This window comes from Oryx dammah, unplaced genomic scaffold (genome assembly GCF_014754425.2).
Source record: "Oryx dammah isolate SB20612 unplaced genomic scaffold, SCBI_Odam_1.1 HiC_scaffold_6, whole genome shotgun sequence".
NCBI lineage: Eukaryota > Metazoa > Chordata > Mammalia > Artiodactyla > Bovidae > Oryx > Oryx dammah.
Genome location: NW_024070190.1, coordinates 18351979 through 18376508, shown reverse-complemented (window position 1 = coordinate 18376508; position 24530 = coordinate 18351979). Strand labels below are relative to the sequence as shown.

The 24530-nt window shown below is 44.5% G+C and overlaps 1 non-coding gene across 1 annotated transcript; it reads left to right on the top strand.

Moving 5' to 3' along the window:
• The first annotated feature begins 2566 nt into the window (after nt 1–2566).
• Nucleotides 2567–2638, top strand: TRNAA-AGC. The gene has a single exon. It is a non-coding gene; the product is annotated as a tRNA-Ala (tRNA).
• The last annotated feature ends 21892 nt before the right edge of the window (nt 2639–24530 follow it).

Below are 24530 nucleotides of genomic sequence, written 5' to 3'. Positions count from 1 at the left end.
CTCCCTATGTGACCGAGGTAAATCTCCAACCTCTCCTAGCCCTGATTTCCTCAGTTTCAAACTGTGAGAGTTGGACTCCAAAGAAAATTCAGAAAGCCCTAGATTCTGTGCTGCCCACTTGCCCACGCCTCCCCCTGGTCTTCCCTTCTGCTGTGATTCTCTGGCCAGTTTGCCCTGGGAACCTGACCTCTTCAGGCTGCCTCTCCAGGGTTTTCCTGATTCCATAGATTGGATTCAGCCAGTTGGAGGCTCTGCTTGGAGGGTCAAATGTTAAGAAGGGAGGGGTCAGGCTACCCTCTCTATACTCACAGACAACATCCTGTCAAGATTCCACTCCTGTCGATAGCCCCTTCTTGATGTCTCCAGCTTTTTCTAATGGTGACACCATTTCTTCTTGGCCTGTTTAGCCCTCTGGGTCGTAACAGCATCTGAGAGTTACTGTCTTCCTTCTCCTCAACATCCCTTGTCTGTTCTCTGCACCCTGCTCACACTTCCGAGTGGAATATTGTCATTAAAGTCTCATTAACTGAACCATCTGGGATGCATTCCATTTCCTGCCGTGACTAAATAATCCAGATGCTAATTCTGCTTTTTGATTGAGGCTCCCTACGGAGGGTCCCCCAAGAAAAGGAACTGCAGCTGGGAGAAAGAAAAGTGGCTGCTGGGTTTGGAGACTGGCATGAAGCCAGGGAGGTCTGGGAGCTTCCAAGCAGAGCACGGGAGAGGGCGTCCCCAGAGGCGCTGTGGATCCTCAGGTGGAGAACCCTGAAGGGAGTGGGAGGCAGAGAATGCAGAGGGCTCTGAAGTGGGAGCTGGGGAGCGGCTCTCTCGGTCCTTGGAAAGCAGATGATGCCACAGAGGGGCAAGGAAAGAGAAAAAGCCTTCCCACCCCTGCTTCATCCTTTACCCAGCTGGATGTGGAGAATGAGAAGGCTCTGACTGAAGGCAAAGCGCGTGTGTCCTCAGAGAGCCTTGAGGGGGAGGGAGCCCTGCTTGGAGCGTTTGTTTGCTTTGGAATAGGGCTCCCAGGAGTCTAGTAAAAGGACTTGGAGTGAGCCGTGGAGGAAGAACCAGAAGGAGAGGAGCTCCAGAGCAGGATGGAGGGAGAGAGCGGGGGGTGGCGAGAGCCATGGGCTTGCTCTGGGATACTGACTGGAGATTACAGAAGCGGGGTCAATTAGGGTTGTTTATGACTCCCGATTTATATCTCCCAGCTTTGGTGTGAGTAAATGACCTGGAGCCTGGAGGAGAGTGGGGAACTCCTCTCTGAATGTCTGGTCTGTGACCCTGTGTAAGTGAGCTGGGACTTGGAGAAGAGCTGGAGGTCAGCGTCAGGCCGGGGTTGCAAAGCATCAGCAGCCTTAGGGCCACGGCCTGGCTGCTTCCGGGCCAGCTAGCGGTGCAGGCTGGGCTCTGCCACAGCGGCTCCCACATCATGGTCCTGGTGCTGCCTGGGCTCGTAGGGGCTGGTCAGTGACTACTGACTTGGCTGGAGAAGGAGCAGCTACTAGCGAGGAATGGGGTCCCTGTCAGTTCAGGCGATTCAGATGGCCTGGAAAGTCCGGGACTGATAAAAACAAAAAAGGAATTCTGATGACCTCAGGGACCTTCTCAAACTTGGACTCCTGGGGGGCTTTAATGTCTAAGTCGATAGAAAATTCGGGTGTGAATAAGCCAGGCCTGGATTCTGGGCAGCCAGAAATGGATATCTATGCCAAGAGTCTAAGAATCATGTCAGGCCCTGAGAAAGCAAAGGTGAATGGAATGCTGGCTAGCTGCTCTCAGCAGCTTCCATTCACCCATCAGGGCCAGAGCTGGCAGGAGCAGAGGGGTGAACATGTTGTGGTCAGTGTTCTGGACAGACACCAGACACAGATGAGCCATATGTCTGTGAAACAGATAAAGGGCAGAGGGGCAGTTCTTCTTGTGAAAACTAAGGCATCTCCTATAGAAAGAGGGCTGACAAGAGGTCCATCCATTCATCCTTTCATCTATTTGTAATTGCTTTTTCTGTTGTTCAAGTTGATGAGTTTGTTTGTTTTTTAAACCTTGGGACATCTATCTTTTATTGAAACTTAGTAGGTCAAACTCTTAGAGGTTCAGCCTAACAGATAAAAAAAAACCAAGCAGTTTACTTCTTAAAAAGTGTAGCCTAAATGCTAATAAAGATGATCTTAAACCATCTTCTTCATCTGTATTTGACCCTAAAGTTTCATCTCAAATGGAGTCACAATGCTAGGTATTGATCATTACTCCTTTTCAAAGCTTAGGGCATTCATATAAATGTTTAAAGATTTTCATGATCACCATATATCTTGTTATCAAGGTAATGTATACAAACAGGAACAAGTCAAACAGGACAGAAGAGTTTATGATGAAAGGAAACAGTTGCCAGCCTCGCTGCTCCTCAGCCCTGGTCTCATTCTCTAGAAGCAAACTTCTTTTAAACATTTCCATTTTTAGTTCTTCTGGTATACCACCATGACTCTAAATAGCATGCATATGTACTCTTATTCCTTAATCCATTATTTGTAGAAAATTTATTGACCCCCTATAATGGAAAGTAGGGGGTGTAGCTCAGTGGTAAAGCACGTGCTTAGCATGCACAAGGCCCCAGGTTCAATTCCTGGCACCTCCAGTTAGGACTTGGCTTCTTGTGCGGCAATTCTTCAGTGGCTCAGACAGTAAAGCGTCTGCATACAATGCAGAAGACCTGGGTTCAATCCCTGGGTTGGGAAGGTCCTCTGGAGAAGGAAATGGCAATCCACTCCAGTACTCTTGCCTGGAAAATCCCATGGATGGAGGAGCGTGGTAGGCTACAGTCCATGGGGTCGCTAAGAGTCAGACACGACTGAGCGACTTCACTCACTCACTACAATGGAAAAAAAAGAAATTGCTTCATGAATATGCCTCTCCGTCCTCCCTCAGTTTCCCCAAGTTGTATGGTTTTCCCCTAATGACTTTTAGTTCTTCCGTTATTTAACTGAACCTGCATTTCCTCAGCTTCAGTCAGGGGAATGGACTGTGGCAGCCAGTTTTGGTCTCTTCCTATACTTCCCACCCCTCTTTCTCTTGGGAAGGAATCTTTCTCTCCTGAGGCTGTGCTGGAAAGTGCTTCTGGCTGGCCGATCAATGCGCTCCATCTCCTTAGCCATGGCAATGGCCTCAACACTGGGCATGTTCCCCAACCCAGGCCATTAGAGCATCCTCCCCAGGCCTTTTACTACTAAGGCTTCTCTCTTTTTCTCTGGGATTGCTTCTAGAAGGGAAATGGAACATTTCCTCTTGTAATGTCCTTCTAGGCCACCATGTGGAGAGATCTTGCTTGAGAAAAACAACCCAGAGGCTGACAGTGGTGAGAGGGGGAACTAATGGGAGAGAACCTGAGTTCTGATGATGGGAGAGATGGCTGGATCTAGCTCACCAGCAGCCTAGTTCACCTCTTGACCTTCACTGCTACCTAAGCCCGAACATTTCATCATTAGTCTCAGCCCGCTGTATTAGCAAATTCTGATTCAGTTCAGTTCAGTTCAGTTCAGTCACTCAGTTGTGTCTGACTATTTGCAACCCCATGGACTGCAACATGTCAGGCTTCCCTGTCCATCACCAGCTCCTGTAGCTTACTCAAACTCATGTCCATCAAGTCGGTGATGCCATCCAACCATCTCAACTTTGTCCTCTCCTTCTCCTCCCGACTTCTATATTTCCCAGTATCAGGGTCTTTTCCAATGAGTCAGTTCTTCGCACCAGGTGGCCAAAGTATTGTGTTTCAGCTTCAGCATCAGTCCTTCCAATGATAACCCAGGACTGATTTCCTTTAGGATGGACTGATTGGATCTCCTTGCAGTCCAAGGGACTTTCAAGAGTCTTCTCCAACTCCACAGTCAAAAGCATCAATTCTTTGGTGCTCAGCTTTCTTTATAGACCAGCTCTCACATCCATACATGACTACTGGAAAAACCACAGCTTTTACTAGACCAAACTTTGTTGGCAAAGTAATATCTCTGCTTTTTAATATGCTGCCTAGGTTGCTCATAACTTTTCTTTCAGGGAGCAAGCATCTTTTAATTTCATGGCTGCAATCACCATCTGCAGTGATTTTGGAGCCCCCCAAAATAAAGTCAGCCACTGTTTCCATTGTTTCCCCATCTATTTGCCATGAAGTGATGGGACCACATGCCATGATCTTAGTTTTCTGAATGTTGAGTTTTAAGTCAACTTTTTCACTTTCCTCTTTTACTTTCATCAAGAAGGTTTTTAGTTCTTCTTTGCTTTCTGTCATAACGGTGGTATCATCTGCATATCTGAGGTTATTGATATTTCTCCCGGCAATCTTGATTCCAGCTTGTGCTTCATCCAGCCCAGCATTTTGCACGATGTACTCTGCATAGAAGTTAAATAAGCAGGGTGACAATATATAGCCTTGACATACTCCTTTCCCGATTTGGAACCAGTCTGTTGTTCCATGTCCAGTTTTAACTGTTGCTTCCTGACCTGCATACAGGTTTCTCAAGAGGCAGGTCAGGTGGTCTGGTATTCCCATCTCTTTCAGAATTTTCCACAGTTTATTGTGATCCACACAGTCAAAGGCTTTGGCATAGTCAATAAAGCAGAAGTAGATGTTTTTCTGGAACTCTCTTGCTTTTTCAATGATCCAGCAGATGTTGGCAATTTGATCTCTGGTTCCTCTACCTTTTCTAAATCCAGCTTGAACATCTGAAAGTTCATGGTTCACGTACTGTTGAAGCCTGGCTTGGAGAATTTTGAGCATTACTTGACTAGCATGTGAGATGAGTGCAATTGTGCGGTAGTTTGAGCATTCTTTGTCATTGCCTTTCTTTGGGATTGGAATGAAAACTGACCTTTTCCAGTCCTGTGGCCACTGCTGAGATTTCCAAATTTGCTGGCATATTGAGTGCAGCACGTTCACAGCATCATCTATTAAGATTTGAAATAGCTCAACTGGAATTCCATCACTTCCACTAGCTTTGTTCGTAGTGATGCTTCCTAAGGCCCGCTTGACCTTGCATTCCAGGATGTCTGGTTCTAGGTGAGTTACCACACCATCGTGGTTATCTGGGTCATGAAGATCTTTTTTGTATAGTTCTTCTGTGTATTCTTGCCACTTCTTCTTAATACCTTCTGCTTCTGTTAGGTGCATACCATTTCTGTCCTTTATTGTGCCCATCTTTGCATGAAATCTTCCCTTAGTATCTCTAATTTTCTTGAAGAGATCTCTAGTCTTTCCCATTTTATTGTTTTCCTCTCTTTCTTTGCATTGATCTCTGAGGAAGGCTTTCTTATCTCTCCTTGCTCTTTTCTGGAACTCTGCATTCAGATGGATATATCTTTCCTTTTCTCCTTTGCTTCTCTCCTTTTCTCAGCTATTTATAAGGCCTCCTGGGACAACCATTTTGCCTTTTTGCATTTCTTTTTCTTGTGGATGGTCTTGATCACTGCCTCCTGTACAATGTCACGAACCTCTGTCCATAGTTCTTCAGGCACTCTGTCTATCAGATCTAATCCCTTGAACCATGAGCCTTGCTGTGTAGGGCCACCCAAGATGGACGGGTCATGGTGGAGAGTTCTGAGAAAATGTGGTCCACTGGAGAAAGGAATGGCAAACCATTTCAGTATTCTTGCCTTGAGAACCATGAATGTATGAAAAAGCAAAAAGATAGGACACTGAAAGAGGAACTCCCCAGGTTGGTAGGTGCCCAATATGCTACTGGAGATCAGAGGAGAAATAGCTCAAGAAAGAATGAAGAGATGGAGCCAAAGCAGAAACACCACCCAGCTGTGGATGTGACTGGTGATGGAAACAAAGTCCAGTGCTGTAAAGAGCAATACTGCATAGGCACCTGGAATGTTGGGTCCATGAATCAAGGCAAATTGGAAGTGGTCAAACAGGAGACGGCAAGAGTGAACATCGACATTTTAGCAATCAGTGAACTAAAATGGGCTGGAATGGGTGAATTTAACTCAGATGACCATTATATCTACTACTGTGGGCAAGAGTCCCTCAGAAGAAATGGAGTAGCCGTCATAGTCAACCAAAGAGTCTGAAATGCAGTACTTGGATGCAATCTCAAAAACAACAGAATGATCTCTGTTCGTTTCCAAGACAAACCATTCAATATCATGGTAATCGAAGTCTATGCCCTGACCAGTAATGCTGAAGAAGCTGAAGTTGAAGGTTCTATGAAGACCTAGAAGACCTTCTAGAACTAACACCCAAAAAAGATCCCTTTTCATCATAGGGGACTGGAGTAACAGGCAAAATTGGCCTTGGAGCACAGAATGAAGCAGGGCAAAGACTATAATAGAGTTTTGCCAAGAGAACGCACTGGTCATAGCAAACACCTTCTTCCAACAACACAAAAGAAAACTCTACACATGGACATCACCAGATGGTCAATACTGAAATCAGATTGATTATATTCTTTGTAGCCAAAGATGGAGAAGCTCTACGCAGTCAGCAAAAAAAAGACTGGGAGCTGACTGTGGCTCGGGTCATGAACTCCTTGGTGCCAAATTCAGACTTAAATTGAAGAAAGTAGGATTTCTGGTTAATATAGAGCTAATCACGGCATAGGGCTCCCCTGGAGGCTCAGTGGTGAAGAATTGGCCTGCAATGCAGGAGGTGGAGGTTCTACCCCCAGGTTGGGAAGATCTCCTGGAAAAGGGAATGGCAACCTACTCCAGTATTCTTCCCTGGGAAATCCCACGGACAAAGGAGCTTGGCAGGCTACAGTCCCTGGGGTCACAAGAGTCAGACACGACTTAGCAGCTAAACCACCACCAGCAATCATGGCATATTGAACACCCCATGGCATATAAGATGAGAATTACCAACTATGCTTTCTGTATTATTTTCCTACCACTGCTGTAGCAAATTATCACAAATTTAGTGGCTTAAAACATTACACATTTTATAGTTCTAAGGACAGATGTCTGAAATTGGTCTCACCGGTCTAAAGTGTCTGCAAGACGATGTCCTTTCTGCAGGCTCTACTGGAAACTGTTTTTTTTTTTTTTGCCAATTCCAGCTTCTAGAGACTGTCTGCCTTCTTTGACTTTGTACCTCCTCTCCACCTCCATCACTAGAAGGAGTGGGTTGAGTCCTCACATGACATCACTGTGACTTCCTCTGCTGCCTCTGTCTTCCCTATTTAAGGACCGTTGGGATCACACTGGACAATCCAGTATGCTGTTTTTCTGAGTTCCCTTTGCCACTGTGATCTTTCTGACACTGCTTCTGACCCTCAGTGTGTGGTATTTTTTCCAGCACTAATCAATTCTCCAGTCTCCAAAAACAACACCAAGTCTCTGGTTCTCTGACACATCTCAGTGTCCTATGATTAACTTCGATTCTGCCTCTAACTACCCAAAGTTAGCATAGAGCCCAGTTTTAAGGGTTCAGTCCCTCAGACTGACCTCGGTTCAGAGGCCAGTCACAGGTACTGTGTCTCCCGATGACCCGCACTTCTGTCCAGCTGCTACAAATTTGGAGGCGTGCGAAGTTCCCGCCTATAATTTTGGACTTGTGTGTCTCCTTCAGCCACATCAGTTTTTGCTTCATGTATTCTGAGCCTCTGCTGTTTGATGTGCACACATGTAGGATTGTTATGTCTTCCTCCTGAACTGATCTTTTTATTATTTTATAGCATCCCTTTCTGTTCCTAGTCATTTTCTTATTCTGAAGTTCCCTTTGCCAGATGTTAATATACAGCCACACCTAGTTTTAAGATTCATTTTTGCATTGTTTTTTCCCCATCACTTTGTTTAATCTACCTTTGTCGTTGAATTTAAAGTGAGATTTTTTTTTAATTAAAAGAAATATTTACAATGTTGTGCTGGTTTCGCCATACAACAGTGCAAATCAGCCATAATTATACAGCCATCCCCTCTCTCTGTAGCCTCCCTCCCCTCCCCTCATCCATCCCGCCAGAGCACCAGACTGGGCTCTCTGTGCACAGCAGCTTCTGAAGTGAGAATTTTATTGAATTTTTTTGTTGTGAAGTGAGAATTTTATTGTTGAATTGTTGTTTTTCATTTTAAATCCATTTTGCTTATTTCTGTCATCTTGATGCATTTAGACCGTGTAATTTAAGGTAATTATCAAGATGTTTGAGATTAATCTACCATTTTATTATTTGTTTTATGTTTGTTTTCTGTGGTTCTTGTTCCTCTTGTCTTCCCTTCTTATGGGTTACTTGAACACTTTTTAGGATTCAATATTGGCTTATTTATTAGGTTTAAGAATATAATCTTTGTATAGTTCTTGCTCTGGGCATTACAACACAACGCGCATGTAAGTCTTATCAAAGTCTATAGTATCCGCATTTTACCACTTTGAACGAAATGTTGAAACAGTTCCTGTTTGCAACCTGTCATGCCTGTTAAGTGTGTGAAGAGAAACTCTCCCACCTCTCCTGGAATCCTCAAATACTCTTGACACTGCAGAGACCCCTACTCTATTCCTTCTCTCCACACTTCTATGAACCTCTGGCTTCCAGAAATGTACTGGACTCCTTCATTCATTACTGGCTCTCCCTTCTTTCTGCTTCTGCCTTATGGGCTTTATTCATTTTAAACGTACAAGATTAAATTTCAGGCTGTCTTCAGAAGAACAGGAGATGAAGGAATAAAGGAACAGAAAAGTCAAAGGCCTTTTGAGAGGCATGCAGTGGTGGGTCCTGGACTTTGGGCAGACCTATGCCTGGAGAGTTAGCATTACTCACTCTCCCCCTACGGGGCCTGAGCGAGTGCTTGATCACAGCAAGCCACAGTGTCCTCTCAGCAGCTCGCAGCACTGCTGTGACGGCACGTGAGAGGGTTCTGGTTCCGTGCCTGGCGCAGAGAGGTGCCCTATTCGCGGCTCTTGTCATTTTTAGATCTGCACCACGGTCCAAAGCTGAGTGCTGGGAGGAGGCAGCACATCGCTGTGGGGTGACCACAAGCCTCTTTCGCTGACTCCTGAAGCAGTCTGACTAAACCACCTTTGGTGCCAAAGAATGTCCCAGGAAAGGAGGTGTGTCCCCCTTGGAGGGGACCACTTCCTGATGGCTCAGCTGAGTAAGGAAGGGGGTTGGGGCCATTTTAAGAAAGTCTCTGCCCAATATACTCCATCTCTTGGGGGCTCCACCCACCCTATGTCAAACAATAAAACTACCATCCACCACCATTAAATGCAGTTTATATATAACCACATGAGTTATATATAACTACTATAAAATGACAAGATCATAGTTGACATGATGTTACATATTGTAGGCATTTAACTAATTGTAGACGTGTGATTAAAATGCTTACATATTTCATCAAAAGATGTTTTTTATAACTTTCAAGAGTTTTGGAGCTCCCAATGGTTTCTATGTCTCAAACATTTTTACAGGCTCTGAAAAAACTCAAAGGGCCTGCATCCTTGGCTCGGAATAAATGAAATAGCTGTGGGCAGCATTCTCAGGAGGATGATGGGGACCAGGCTCTCTGAGGGAGGGTCAGCTGGGTAGCTACTACCCTGGTGTCAGGGCATCGTGCCACAGTGATCAGTTTGCTCAACACACCAACACCAGGACCGATCCCACAGAACCCACAGTGAGTAGGCTACAGCAGGCTACAGCCTGTGGGGTATCAGTGGGGTGAAATCCTGGCTTTGTTGCCTTCTGGCTGTGTGACTTTATTCAAGTTACTTGCCCACTCTGATCCTCAAAGGCTCTAAAGTCTTTTACCCTTTTGAACCTTTAGGACCAGCATGGCTTTGAGGCTCTGGTTTGTTGGTTGCTGCCCCTTATTTAACTCCTCAAATATGGGCAATTAATTTGGCTTAAAGTAGGGCATTTCTGGGCACTCTCCTCACTCTGACTTGGAGGCTGTTAGGAAAATAACTGCGCAGAAAGAATGGGGCAGGGGGGAACTTGTGGCTGGAGCTGTCTTTGTCTTATTGGCAAAGGGAAGGGGAGATCAAGCACTTGACTTACAGAGAAGAGGATCACACACATTTTCTTAGATTGAAGCCATTCCTGAGCTTCTATCTGCACTGTTGCAACTCCTACGGAACTGTGAAAGTCTTATCCCTGCAGGTTGGCCTGACATGTTGTCTCCATGCTAATGGGGGTGAGTGAGCCTGAGCTGTAAAAGTGAGGCCACCTGAGACCCGCCCAGCCTCTCACTGTGGGAACTGACAAGACTGGGCACTGTCGGTGAGTGCTTCCCGAGACCCAGCAGGGCAGCGGGGGACGTATGGGCACTTCTGCCTGCTTGGTTCTGGACTGACCCAGTCTGGGCTTGGAAGGGCCATGTCCAGGAGGGCTGCACCCTGGCTGGGAACACGCCCAGTCTGCCAGCACACGACCTAGGGGAGAGGCCAGGCTGGCACAGGAGGGCAAGGTCACAGGGTGCCCGTGATCTGGGTGCCCTAGAATGTGAGTCCAAGCCAAGGTCTTTTCCTCTTCTGAAAGTAAGGTCCAGGTATGGGGGTACTGTTGTTATAGCTGTTTTATTATCGCTAATATTGGAAATACCTACTGGGCAATGTTGTCGGCATCAGAGATTAAATATGGATGAGGTAAATTCCTCTCTTATGAGGCTCATATTTCAGGGGAGGAGACAGATATCCTTCCCTCTAATTAACAGACAATGGGTACAAGATATAGTAACTTCCCTGAAGGGGAAGGGACAGAAAGTAATGCTTTTGGGGTGGGTTAGACTTTAGGAAGGGAAATAAGCAATGGTTTCTGTGAAACAGTGAAGGGGAGAAAGTTACCCCAAGGTGACCACTGGGAATGGCAGAGTTAGCGGACTGTTGCTCTCTACTTTGTCCTGCTTGTTATGCCAACCTATTGGGACCAGAGTCTGAACTGAGCAGACACTATGGCACTTTAGGTGTGTGGCCCCAGAGGACAAGGTTAAGGGGCCCCATGCAGGCCAGAACTTGAGCATTCTGTGTTCAGCCTTCAGAGGAATAACTCAAGAGTCCTGCATCCTGTCCTTTTCCAACTCTGCAGGCTTTTCCTGCTCTGTCCTGGTGGGCTCAGGAGTTAAGACCTGTCCTTTGCAAAATAATGACTGAGAAGTCAGATTTTAAAGGAGAACTTGGAGACCGCCACCCCTTATCTTATGAAGGAAAAACGTGTCCAAAGAGGAGAGTTATTTGTCTACGATCACACAGCTGACCTGGAGTTGTCTCCTAAGGGATCCTTCTGTGTTCTCTCCACTGATGTGGTGATATTCCTTTCTGGGCAACTTGCATGGACCCAGAAGAATGCATCACTAATGGCGTAATTCCATGGAAGGTGGGAATGAGGGATAGATGTGTGTGGTGTTGGCTACATCATGCTAATGGCGTGATGTGAAGTTAGCACACACTTGGCACATGGTAAGCCTTCACGGAGGGATGTTCCCCTCCTCTTCCATCACCTGACTGCGGACACGATGTCTGAGTTTGGGGCCTTGCATTTTGTTGGTACTCTACTGAATTTTGCTAGTTTCCTATGTGAATGCTGAGGTGTGGGGATGTGTCTCTTCCTACTTTCTCATCCTGAAATAGCACTCCTTATACACTCAGGGTGGGGGAGGTCTAGAGGAAGTCAACTCTCACCTATTCATGCTAATTATATGATCCAGCATGCATACATGTGTGTACACACACACACCCACACACACCCATACACCTACCCACCCCTCACTTCTCAAACTTTTGGAGCCAGCGAAAAATGTAGCCAGGCCTAAGACAATATTTGCTGACCTCTTTTTTCCTGTGTTTTAACAGAAGAAGGCAGTCCTCCGAGCCCACATCTGCAGAGATCTCTTGGGCACTGCTCGGTCTTTAATCACGTTCTGGAGGACAGGATGATCCGTGGCTCAGGAATCTGCTTGGTTGATAACTCAATTCTGCCGCTGGGCCGCATTTGTGAGCAATGATAGCACACCCCACGGAAATCTAGAATCCAATTAGGGCTAAGGGTTGCATCATTTCTCATCTCTTACTCTGCTTTCCACGGCCCCGGACCATCCGTCTTGCTTGGCTGAGGGCTCCCTGAGGTCTGCAGGACAAACTTCTGACCTTCCCACTGGGGGCTGGGCTGCTCTCCTGATGCTCATAGCAGTCACAGGTGTTGGAGTCAAAGCATGTGGGGACAGGCTTTTCTTGGTCCCTGGGACTGGGGCACACAGGACAATTCTGGAAAAACTGTTAGAAAATCAGACATTAGGATTTTAATAATATAGAAAGCAGATGCTAAAAAGATGTAATTCACTTTCTTCATACAAAAATGCAAATGTGCCATTAGATAAGGGCTCCATGGCTTTACATCAGGCCACAAGATCAAAAGTTTCTGAATTTTTCTGATATTCATATTCACTTCCCAATTTTTATGACTATTAAGATTTGTCCCCCCTGGAAATATCTGATGGACTACATTTGTCTGAAGGGCTCAGCCTTGTCATTTTATGAACTATTAATATTTAGATAAGGAACAGCAAATGTCTTTCAATTTGCCTCTCGGGTCCAATAGGTTGGTGGTGGCTGCTCTAAAAATTGGGTCTGGAAAGATTCTGAGTCCTAATCGGGTACAAAAGGGAAAGAATGCCATTTCAATTAGCAAAATCTTTCCTGCCTACTGGAGTGTGAGAGGGGGCACATAGTCACATATTTGCTATGTTCCCACTGAACCATTCTAAAGTCTGAAAGGGGCTTTAAAGTTAGATAAATAGATGCAGCCCTCAAGTTGTTCTCAGGCTGGCAGGGCTGATAAGTGGCAAGTGTTCCCAGTCAATGAACAATGCCCTGGTTGGGTCAGATGCAAGCATCAGTGTGCATACTAGCCAAGTGTATGGACTTTGGACGAAGACTACTGATACTTAACTGCTGGGTGGCAGTGAGCTAGTCAGCTCTATGCTCTGAGCCACTTTATCTTCATCTGTAAAAAGAAGAAAATACCTATCTCACAGGGTAGTTGAGGTCACTAAATGACATCCAATTTTGAAGCATTAGATGCTTACCTTATAATTATCATTTTTGTATAAACACAGACGGGCCTCTAAACTTTGCCTTGGGTACAGAGATGGTTCCACAAAAGAGGCCCTGTTTTGAATTGCAAGTGGTACACAGGCAGCCCTCAGTAAAAGAAGACAGAGACCATTCAACGCAGAGGAGGACATTCTCTCCCCCTTGGTTAGGGAAATCTGAACTAGGTATTAGAAAATATTAGGATCAACATTCAAAGCAACTTTCCTGAAATAAAGGAAGACTTGAATGTATTGACTGAAAGGAAAATTAATACAGAGCGCTCAACACTGAGATGGAGCCTGATAAATGAATGTTTGACTTTAAATAACAAAAATTCTAAGGGCATCCAGTGAAAAACTATCCCTTTAAGAGCTGGGTTTAAAAAATCCCCAAAACAAATGAAAAATCACATAAAAATTCAAACTGACAGAAGCACTTCCAGAATAGCCAAATAAGACCTCTGAAAATCTGCTCCTCCATTAAAGCGATGAAGGTGCTGGAAAAAATTGTTGAAATCAATTTCTTCAGAGCTCTGGAAATAACCAAAAGTGTTCAGCATTTTGGTATCATTTCCTGAAGAGAAATGGCTCAATCATGATAAGAATAGCAAGTTTTATGGTGTTTTCACTTGCCTTATTCTCATCCTCCTCTCAAGCTCCAAGATAGATTTGAAAACCAAAGCCCTCACAAGCCTGGTGTCTTTAAAAATCAGCAGCCTGGCCAACACTGAAGAAGACATAGTGGTTTTAAGCTTTCCAAAAAACCCCATCCCCAAAGAATTGTCATTCTTTAATCTGACAGCTCCCTGAAAAATCTCTCTTCTTAGGGATTACTTTCATTTGACATGGTTCAGAGGTCACTCTGTGCAAATAGCCCTAATCTGAGGACATTTGTCAAAAATAATTAGCAGCCTGGGATGGCAATACCAGTTGGGGCTAACAAGAAACTGATCAAAATATTTAAAAGGAAAACTGAGGAATGAGGTATTCATAGGGCCTTGGAAAAAGCTTTGGCATATACTCAGAATTCCTGAAAAGTGAAAGTGGTTCAGTCATGTTTGACTCTTTGCAACCCCATGGACTGTAGTCCAACTTTCCCCTTCTTCAGGGGATCTTCCCAACCCGGGGATCAAACCCAGGTCTCTCGCATTGCAGACGGATTCTTTACCAGCTGAGCCACAAGGGAAGCCCAAGAATACTGAAGTGGGTAGCCTATCCCTCCTCCAGCAGATCTTCCTAACCCAGCAGTCAAACCAGGGTCTCCTGCATTGCAGGCAGATTCTTTACCAAGTGAGCTATCAGGGAAGCCCAAGATTTCCTGAAAGCCTTAAGCAAGTACTGAATTGTATGCATGCCCAAGACCTGCATAGTGTTTAACCTCCTATTGATCTTGAGGTGCTGAGAAAGCAGGAAGTAAAGACTGAGGCAGACTGTTAAGTGCGAGACTTGTATACTGAAAACCACAAAATGCCATTAAAAGAAATTATGTAAGACCTAAATAAATAGAAAGATAACCTGTGTTCATGAATTTTGATGGTTAAGATGATAATATTGTTAAGATGGTAATACTTCCCAGTTGGTGTAAAGATTCAGTGTAATCTCAGTAAAAATCTCACCTGCCCTTTTCTCAGAAATTTGCAAGCTAATTCTAAAATTCATATGGAAATGCAAGTGACCCAGAATAGCTGATATAATCTTCAAAGTGAAAAATAAGGTTGCAAACTTGCTTTTGCTGATTTCAAAACTTATCACAAAGCTATAATAATAAAGACAGTAGGGTACTGGAAGTGGAATAGAATTGGGCATCCAGAAACAAAACTCTCACATTTGCTGTTAATTGATTTTTAACAAGGGTGTCAAGATAATTCAATGAAGAAAAGAAGTTTAATAAATAATACTGGGACAACTGGATGTCCACATGCAAAAGAATGAAGCTGAACCATTACCTTACACTAATACAAAAATTAGCTCAAAATTGATCCATCTAAATGTAAGAACTAAAACTGTAAAGCTATTAGAAGAAATTTTAGGGGTAAATTTTCATGACTTTGAACTTGGCAAAGGATTCTTACATATGGCACCTAATACAAGAGCAAAAGAGAAAAGCTAAGTAGACTGGATATGATCAAAATTAAAACTTTTGCTATTCAAAGGATATTATCAAGAAAGTCAAAAGATAGTTCACAGAATTGGAAACAATATTTGCAAACCATAAATCTAAGGGACTTGCTTATGGAATATATAAGCAACTTTACAACTCACCAACAAATGACAAATAACCTAATGAAAATATGTGCAGAAGATCTGAATAAACATTTGTCCAAAGAAGATATACACATGGCCAAAAACATGTGCAAAAATGTTCAGCGTTATTAGTCAGTAGTTAAATGCAGATCAGAACCACAATAAGATACCACTAACTCACTCACTAGGATGGTTATAATAAGAAAGACAGACAATACTAAATGTTTGTGATGATATGGAGAAACTGGAAACCTTATACATTTCCAATGGGAGTACAGAATGGTTCATTCACTTTGGAAGACAGTTTATCAGTTCCTCAAAAAGTGGAATGAAGAATAATGTGTGTGTGTGTGTGTGTGTGTGTGTGTGTGCACTCAGTCGCTTCAGTGGTGTCTGACCCTTTGTGACCCCGTGGACTGTAGCCCTCCAGGCTTTTTTGTCCATGGAATTCTCCAGGCAATACTACCGGAGTGGGTTGCCCTGCCTCTCTCCAGGGGGTCTTCCTGACCCAGGGATCGAACTCGAACCTCCTGAACTGCAGGTGAGTTCTTTACCATTGAGCCACCAGAGAAGCCCGAAGAATTACTGTAGTTAGTTGTAGTTTGTCGCTCAGTCGTGTCCGACTCTTTGTGACCCCATGGACTGTAGCCTACCAGGCTCCTCCTTCCATGGGATTCTCCAGGCAAGAGTACTGGAGTGGGTTGCCATTTCCTTCTCCAATTCCATTCCTAGTTACATACCCAAGAATTTGAAAATATATGCCCACACAAAAATCTTTTATTGGTGTATTCATAACAGCATTACTCATAATAAGCAGAAAGTAGAAACAGCCCAAATGTTCATCAACTGATGAGTCAATAAACAACTGCGGTATTACATTCTGGTAATGGGAGAGAGAATTAATTACGGAAGCGTGGCCGAGTCACTAAACTCACTAAAAGGAAGAAAGGACGTGAGCTGAAAATTCATAGGAAACAAGTACAAAAAGCTCTTTATACACAAGAAGCATCCCCAAAACCACTTGTAGGAAGACAAATTAAAATGTCAATTTGTTACTTTAGGCAACAGATTAGCAATGATCAAATTTTTAAAGTTAACTGTGTTAGTGAGAGGGTTAGGAAACTGGTACTTTGCCTCTTTATTGATAAGAATGTCAGTTTGGGGGCAATTTAGCAAAATTTATCTCAAATACAATTTTACATGCCCTTTGATCCATGCAGTATATTTTAGGAGTCTATCCTGTACTGTATGAAGTCGTACAAGGATGTTTATTACAGCATATTTTCAACAACAACCCTAAACCTCCTAAATGTCCTTGATTTGCATTTATCACATTACCCAACAATTACATTCCTGGAAATTTATTAGAGAAAATTTAGGTCAACACAAACTTCATTCCAATGTTCATAACAGCTTTATTTATAATATAATATTTATACTGATGAATAATTCATATACAATGAAATGCACCAATCTTAAATTTTGTAATTCATTACATTTGGGTTAACGGATGCTCTCTTGTGACCCGCTCTTTATAAGATTTAAAACGTTTCTAACATCTCAGAAAGTTCCTTTGTTCTTCTTCTAGTTAATCTCTGCTACATCATTCCATCCCCAACTCCCAGGGGATTTAGTAGTCTGAGTTCTTGCACCGTAGATTAGTTTTGTATAAATGGAATCACGCTCTGTCTGCTCCTTTACGTCTGGCTTCTTTGGGTCCAGATCCTTTTGTATTGTAATATGCATCAGTAGTTCATTTCCTTTCTATTGCCTGTTAGTGTTGCCTGGAGATTCCCAGGGACGAGGGAGCCTGGTGGGCTGCCATCTAGGGGGCTGCACAGAGTCGGACACGACTGAAGCGACTTAGCAGCAGCAGCAGCAGCAGCAGCAGTGTTCCATAGGATGGGTACACTGCAATTTGTTTATTTATTCCCCTGTGGATAGGTGTTTGAATTGTTTTCTTGTTTTTATGTTTTATGAATAAGGTTTCTATACACATTGCCTATTTATTGGAGATGAGTTTTCATTTCTTTTGGATAAAAACCTAAAAATGGAATTGCTGGATGATTTAATAAGGTTTATATTTAAATTTATAAGAAGTGACCAACTATTTTCAAAAGTCTTTGTACCATTTACTTTTTCACTAGCAAACAGATGGACCTTTTGAAATTTCTAACAGCCATGCAGTTTTTATGTTCATATTGGCCACTTGTACATATTCCTTTGTGTTTTCTCAGGACTTTGCATGCTTCTAAATTGGGCTTTTTACTATTGAGTTGTAGAAATTCTTGTTTTTTTCCAGCTTTGTGGATATAATTGACATATAACATGTGTAAGCTGAAAGCAAACAATATGTTGATTTGCTGCAGTTATACATTATAAAAGGATCACCACCAGAGTGGTAGCTAACACCTGTATCATATCTCAAAATTACTATTTGTTTTATTTTGGAAACACTAAGATCTCTTATCACCTTTCAAGTATATTGTTCAGTCACCCAGTTGTGTCCGACTCTTTGTGGCCCCATGGACTGCAACACGCCAAGCTTCCCTGTCCTTCACCATCTCCCAGAGCTTGCTCAAACTCATGTCCATTGAGTCGGTGATGCCATCCAACCATTTCGTTCTCTGTCATCCCCTTCTTCTCCTGCCTCTGATCTTTCCCAGCATCAGAGTCTTTTCTAATGAGTCAACTCTTTACATCAGGTGACCAAAGTATTGGAGTTTCAGCTTCAGCAACAGTCCTTCCAATGAATATTCAGGATTTATTTCCTTTAGGATGGACTCCTTGCTGTCCAAGGGACTCTCAAGAATCTTCTCTAACACCATAGTTCAAAAGCATCAGTTCTTCACCATTTAGCTTTCCTTATGGTCCAACTCTCACATCTATACATGACTACTGGAAAAACCATAGCTTTGACTAGACGGACCTTTGTTGGCAAAGTGATATCTCTGCTTTTTAATATAATATGCTGTTCTAAAAGAGCAAGTGTCTTTTAATTTCTTGGCTGAGGTTACCATCTGCAGTGATTTTGGAGCCCAAGAAAATGAAATACATAGTATAGCATAAAGACTGAGATCACTATGCTGAATATCAGATCTCCAGAGTTTATTCATCTTATAATTGGAAGTTTATACACTTTGACTAAGAGTTGCAGTAATTCTTAGATATTATGGGATCAAATTCCTTGTTTGGTATGTTTTATGAATATTTTCTCCCAGTTTAACTTGTCTTTTAATTTCCTTACTGACAAAGTTTAAAATTTTGATAAGGTCCAATTTATCAGAGTTTTCCATTGTAGTTACTCATTTGTGTGTCTTGTCTAAGACATATTTTCTTATCGTAAGGTAAGAAGATATTCTGCCTATTCTAGAAGGTTTTAAGTCTATGTCTATGATTTATCTCTATTTTTTACCAGTGCACATTACATTTAATATTTAACAAGTAATTAATTAAAACTAATAAGACTTGCTATGTAGCATAGGGAACTCTACTCAGTACTCTGTATAGGAGAAAAGAAAAAAAAAAACCAGTGGATATATGTATATATAACTAATTCACTTTGCTGTACACCTGAAACTAACGCAAGTATAAAAAACTAAATCAAGTGTACTTCAATATATATATATATACTTGAAGTATACTTCAAGTATACTTCAATCAAGTATACTTCAATAAAAATTTTTAAAAAAATCTGATTAAAGAAAAACCGGGAAGGAGGGAGGCTTAAGACGGGGATATATATGTATGTATATATTTAAATAATTATGACTGATTTGCTTTGTTGAATAGCAAAAACCAACAACACTGAAAAGCAATTATCCTCTAATTTAAAAATTAAAAAAAAAAAAGAAAAACATATAGAAGTCAGTGAGAACATCAGCAGCCTTGAAGTTCAAGGTGTATCCTGATTGTGTCCAGCTAAGTAGCCTTGGACATTTCCCTCCCCAGGGAACAAAGTGGGGCAAGGTGGTAACTGCAGCTGTGACTGAGGGTCAGTTCAGTTGAGTGTTTTAGAAATCTAACTGGAGAAGCTTACTGCTTAGCAGTGAGGAGACTTCAGAAAGCTGATATCCAAGAAAACTGGAAACTTCCCGTCCTCAGTGCTGATGAAGGGCAGGGATCCTCCGCCACAGCCCCTCATCCCTCCTGCCTGGGCACCTCAGAGTAGTGAGTGCCCACTCCCACTCTGACATTTCGACTTTCTGCTAATCCGAGTAAGCCACAAGAGGGCACCGTGAGAATGAGTTTCTAAGCCAGCTTGGTGCTCCCGGCTGCTCCATGAAGTGCTGGGCTCTGCCTGCTTGTGTGAAGGTGGTTTTGGCTCTTGAGGGCCAGAGGAGGCCTTACAAGTCACATGTGGTCACACGGGGCGGCAGGGAAGAGGGTGGAGACGTGACTTCCCCCAGGGTGTGAAAGGGTCTGCCCCTCAGAACACAGACCTGGAAATGGGTCTGTCAGGGGAACCAGGAGGGGAGGAGGGGCTGAAAGCAAGGGCAACAGGGACCAGCAGGTCCCAGTCAGCCTGGTACAGGGAGACCCGGGAATATGGCAGTCTGGTGTCTGTGGGGGGTCAGTTCATCTTAGGTTAGGAGATGATGGCCCATGTCCCACCAGACCAGGGGCAGAGCTGAGATGAATGACTTTTGTTTTAATTAGGATCAATTTATGGCAGAGTGGGATGGAGGTGAGGGAGAGGGAATTATCTGTGAGAAGCTATAGATGGCAGACACAGGGGCTGTGGGGCAGGGCAGTCACGGTTCACCCGTGGCTACACTGGTCACTCTGGCAGCAAGGCATCCCAGGGTTAGGAGAAATACTGAGTTATGGAGAGAAAGGCTTGGCTACAAAGTAGGGCTCTTGGTCAGAGCTGACTGGCCCAGACAGAGCGAGGTGAATGCGTCCAGTTAAGCTGAGTGTCAGGCATCTCTGGAGTTCAGGTCAGAGAGATGCTGATAGGAGCCTAGCTCCAGGACACATAACAGAGATGGTACAAGCCCTAATCTCCAAGCTGGTAGCCCCAGAATTCCATCAGAGCTCAGCCCCAGGGCCAGGCCCAGAGCCAGGAATAGACTGGCAGGGGAACGAAGGTAGGCAGAGGACACAAAGACATCAGACAGGTCCACTCTGGCCCAATCCTACACGGGAACTTGGATATCTACGTGGGATCACAGAGGTCCCCAGAACCCCACACTCAGGCTCAGGGCTCACAGAGTTACTTCAGAAGCTACAGGCTGATGATGAGAGCTGTGGAAATCAGCACCTGCTCCTCACTATGGAGACAGAGATACAGTGGCCTGGGGCTCCATCACAACTGCATAGAAAGATTTCACTTCCCAGGATCAGCACAGAGAGAATCCAGACTCAGCCTCTTTCTCAAGAATTCTCTCCAGGACCAGAAACCGCTGGACTGGAAAGGTGGAGGCCATCACTGTCGGTAGTTGCAAAAGCTTCACTCTTGGCTCTGAGACTCCAGAATCATGCAGGCATGCTCACCTTCTGTACTACTGATGGAAATCTTACTAAGATTCATCCCTGATACCCCTTTCCTGACGCTGAAAGGCCTCCATTTCCCTGGAAATAGTTTGAACCTCTCAGCCTGTTAGCTCAAGCCCTCCCTGACTTGACCCTTGACATTTTTATCTTTGGACCTTCCCACCTCCACTGGCATGAACATATCATTCCTGTTGTCTGATAGAGACCAGACTTCTTGGATGATTGCATTCCTCTCTCTGCCTGGAATGTTCTTCCTGCCCTGTCTAACTGATAAGCAGTGAGTCATTCTTGAGACCCTGCTCAAGCATTGCATTCTTTAGGCTTACCTGGCCAGCTCCAAACTGGTTACAGGCAGACTGCTTGGTGACAGACAATGTGGGATGTTTCCTCCAGATCTATTCCTCCTATTGTGTCTTACCAAGAGAATCCTGATTTTGTCCAAGTAGTCAACCTCAGCCGAGTGACCTGGTGCTCAAGGAGACACGTGAAAGAGGCCAGGCCTGGCATACCGGCCCTATTCCTCTGGCAGTAAGAAGTTAGCTCTGGGGGGCACGTGTGGGCATGTGCCTGGTTCTGGCCATTGCCCGCATTTCCATGGGTTAGTGGTCGGAGGTGGTGAGCTCTTATAAAAGGGCTCAATCAAGGGCTGATTGTGCTGGGCTTGTTTGTCACTGCAGGGTCAGAATCTGAAACAGGGCCTGGTGCCAAATAGGTGCCAAGAGAGTTGCGAGAAGGTGACTTTCCCATTAAATCCTTTTCAGGACTGTTTTCACTGGGTTGGCTGAGTAGGCTTCCCTCCTCGGGGGAGTCCAAAGGGTCCAGAGAATCTTCTCAGAATTAGAGATGATGAAGGACTAGCTCAGGCTTGATGGCCGTTGGGTCTTCTGTCCCCTCAAAATCCATACTCTTGCTTGTTGTTATTTGTTCAAAATTATTCACAGAATGTCTGCTATATGCCGGCCACTGCGTGTTCATAAATGAACAAAACCAAGTTTCTGCCCTAAAGGAGCACACAGCTTTTTGGAAGGAGACACAAAGTCAGATAATTATCCTCTGATGCTATAAGGGCAGTGAATCTATGTAATAGAGAGATTTCTTGGTTGCTAACAAAATCATCCTCTCTGGATGGTACAAGCAGAAGAATTTATGAAAGTCCACTGGACATCTCACAGAATCCTGTGCCCAGTGAAAACGATGTCTCAGATCGTGTGGAGAACACACTGAACTCGGCTTCTGATCTTCCCCACCCTTGCAGTGGAAGAGAATGAATGCGGCTTCAGAGACTGAGAGACCCTGGGTCTGTGGATAACGAGAAAGTTCACGTGTATATTGAGTGTGCTGTGCTGCTCATGCTCTAAGTCATGTCTGATTCCTTGTGACCCCACGGACTGTATCCCGCTAGGCTTCCCTGTCCCTGGGATTTTCCCGGCAAGAGTGCTGGTGTGGGTTGCCATGCCCTCCTCCAGGGCATCTTCCTGACCCAGGAATCGAACGTGTGTCTCTTGCACTTGCTGCATTGGCAGGTGGAGTCTTTACCACTGAGCCACCTAGGAACCCCTCCTAATGTATTGTAGAGAGTTAGAAAACAAAACAACACTTTTCATTACAGAGCCATGAGCAGGGCACACACACCCTGCCATTTCCTGCTTTACTGAAGTCAAACTGATTACGCTCTCAATTATCTTGAAGAACATAGATGTGTTAAAATAAAAACAAAAAACAAGACTATACCGAAGAGCTATTGCAAAAGTACCTTAGGAATGTGTTCGTTTTATCAGAAGTATTCAAAAAGAAGTATTTTAGTATTCAGCAGTATTTTATCAGAAGTATTTGCTGTTGTCCAGCAAAAATGATTTGGAGATATAGAGGAAACTACCAGCGTCCTGGCCAGGTCCCTTTACCAGCCGTTGCCCTCTGCCCCAGGAACCACGAGAGTCAGCTGGTCCCTTCTCCGGAGAATGCCCTCGGCTACATGGGAGCCACATCGCAGGGAGGCCGCATGACCCCTGGCTGCTCTAACTGTGACCCCAGGAGGAGAGAGCACCCCTCTAGTCTGAAGAGTCCTGCTGCTTCCTCCCTGTGGTGACGCGGAGTCCTCCATTCTGCTCCATCGGGAGTGATGGGGGAAACGCACGGTTCTGCTAAACAGATGGCCTTGCTGGGCACGCAGTTGGGCACCACTGTGTATCCTAGGCCATCTTCTTGACTGCAGCCTTTCTTGAAGCTTCTGTTTGGACCTGTCAGGCTGGTTTTAGGGAGGGCCCCAAGGGACTCCTCTACCCAGAGGACTAGCCTTCCAACGGGTTGCAGGGTGGAGGGATCCTGTGTCCTTTCTAAAGGGCTTTGGCCAAAAGTGACTCAGTGACTCAGCACTGGAAGAAAGTCCAGGGGAGGGCTTGAGTCAAAAATAGAAAACAAGAATCATCGCCACCCAGAGCCTTGCCTGGGACCTGACCGAGAGCCCCGAAACCCAGCAGTAGGGATTGAGACTTGACCCTTCAGGGGCCCCTTAGACCCCGATCCAGCCCTGCAGACAGCAGCCATGCACAAAGGGCCGCATGAGGGGATCAATATTTAAGCCACTTGTTCAGGGTTTAAGGAATTGGCCACCAAATTCTTTGATATTTGCCCGTTGACAGATGGGGACTGTTTTTCCTTACTTTGAAGATGGGCTGGCTCATGATGACTTTGACCAACAGGACACCATGGAAGTGATCTGTGTGAGGTTATGTCACAGAAGGTGATACAGCCCTGAGCCAGCTTGGACGTGCTCCCACTCCCCTGGAGCCCCATCCTGGTGAAGCTGCAGGTAGGATCCCAGCCTTCCAGCCATCTCATTGGCACCCAACTTGTGAGTAAAGACGTCTCCAGATGATTCCAGTACCTGCCCTAGTGTTCTCCTGACTTTGGGGTCTTCCCAACACTGTCCTCAGTTTTGCTGAAGCAGAGACAAGTTACCCGTACTGTGCTCCAGTTGAATTCCTGGCCTATAGAACCCAGGAGCATCATAAAATGCTGGTTTTCTAGCACTCGCTTTGGGGTGACTTGGAAGCAGTGCTTACAACTGAGTCTCCACCTGCAGGAAAAGCTAAGGAATCTCAGGCTTTCTCTCTCTCACACACACTTGCACATGTGAAGTGATGGTCAGAGTCGTAGAGCTAGTGCAATGCACAGCCAGAATCTACCTCTCCTCTCTGTGAACTTAAAACCCCCACTGATTTGCCTCACTCTTCACTCCCCGGTATCTCCTTGCCAAAGCTGTGTAATGATCTGCCCTTTAACAAAGCATTATTGTGATGTGATGACCTGCACGAGGAAAGCCTGGTCCTGCCCTATGGATCCCTGGCAGGCATTCTGACAAGATGCCTGTAAATGGATTGAAACCCCTCCAGGGCGGCATGAACCTGGACCTGACATGGCCACATATAATCTTATTGTCTATCCCTGAAAAAAAACCAACCAACCAATAAACAAACCCAGTTCCTTGGGACTGTACTCTAAAAGGGAGTGTGCAAGCTAGAGCATGTTCAGAGGACTTGGCTGCAAACTGGGCCTTAGGAGGGATAGTTGAAGGGATCAGGGACATTTGGCTTTGACAGAAGAAATCTTGGCAGAATATGTGGGCTGTATTCAGAGATCAGAAATGGTGTTAATGGAAAAAGATAAGCTTTGTGGCCCTAGATGGCATAATCAGGAGAGTAGGCTCAATGGGGTAGAGCCTAATTGGCTAATTCAAGCGGTCCTACTTTGGTCACTGCTAAAAGTCCAAAGACACGTAT